Source organism: Arachis duranensis, chromosome 10, assembly GCF_000817695.3.
Source record: "Arachis duranensis cultivar V14167 chromosome 10, aradu.V14167.gnm2.J7QH, whole genome shotgun sequence".
Taxonomy (NCBI): domain Eukaryota; kingdom Viridiplantae; phylum Streptophyta; class Magnoliopsida; order Fabales; family Fabaceae; genus Arachis; species Arachis duranensis.
This window is the reverse complement of record NC_029781.3, coordinates 60,008,910-60,010,039: the sequence shown is the minus strand read 5'-3', so window position 1 is coordinate 60,010,039 and position 1,130 is coordinate 60,008,910. Positions and strand designations below refer to the sequence as shown.

General features: G+C 43.4%; 1 non-coding gene across 1 annotated transcript; it reads left to right on the top strand.

Annotated features, from left to right (window-relative positions):
* Positions 1 to 491: 491 nt before the first annotated feature.
* LOC127743305 (small nucleolar RNA R71) lies at positions 492 to 598 on the top strand. The gene has a single exon (XR_008004699.1). It is a non-coding gene; the product is annotated as a small nucleolar RNA R71 (small nucleolar RNA).
* The last annotated feature ends 532 nt before the right edge of the window (positions 599 to 1,130 follow it).

The window sequence follows — 1,130 nt, the reverse complement described above, 5'->3', positions numbered from 1 at the left end:
TGAGGTTGTGGTGTCTCTGGTCTTGGCCTTGGTCTTGTTGATTCCCCCATCCAAAGTTGGGGTGATTTCTCCATCCAGAGTTGTAAGTTTTGGAGTATGGATCATGGATTTGTCTAGGTGAGTTTTCAACATAGTTGGCTTGTTCCCAGTCACCTTCTTCTCTTATATTCACTCCTTCTTGAGCTGGTGATGAAGTGATGACTGCTGCAACTTGGTTTTTCTCTACCTTCTTGGTAAGATCTGCTAGCTGCTTGGTGATCATCTTATTTTGAGCTAACAATGCATCCATGTGGTTCAGCTCCATTACTCCTCGAGTATTGCTTCTTTCAGAGGCATAGAAGTAGTCATTCTCAGCTACTGTTTCAATAACATCTATGGCTTCTTCAATGGTTTTCTTCTTGTTTAGAGAGCCCCCTGAGAAATGGTCTACAGCCTTCTTTGACTCATAAGAAAGACCTTTATGGAAAATGTGAAGTTGAACCTATTCATTGAATATATCTGGTGGGCATCTTCTTGTTAAGTTCTTGAACCTCTCCCATGCCTCATAGAGAGTCTCACCATCTTGTTGCCTGAAAGTTTACACCTCAGCTCTTAGCCTGTTAATTCCTTGAGGAGGGTAAAATCTTGCCAAAAATTTGTTCACCACATCTTCCCAATTTGTTAAGCTCTCCTTTGGGAAGGATTCAAGCCACTTGGATGCCTTGTCCCTGAGTGAAAAAGGGAACAAAAGCAGCCTATAGACATCCGAGTGGACTCCATTAGACTTCACAGTGTCACAAATTCTCAAGAAGGTGGTTAGATGTTGATTGGGGTCTTCTTGGGCACTTCCTCCAAATGAGCAATTGTTCTGAACAAGGGTGATGAGCTGGGGTTTTAATTCAAAGTTGTTGGCATGTATGGTGAGCTTTTGGATGCTACTTCCACAGTTTCCTGGGTTTGGATTAATGTAAGAGCCTAGAACTCTCCTCTCTTGCCCATCATGATTTGCAGGGCCTTCTCTAGCATGGTTGTGAGCTTCTCCTTCATGATTGTTTTCCAAGTTCTCCTCCATGTTGGTTTCAAAGTACTCTTCCTCGTCCTCAGCACCAACAACTCCTTTCCCTCTTGCTTTCCTCCTTAGTCTCCGGAGG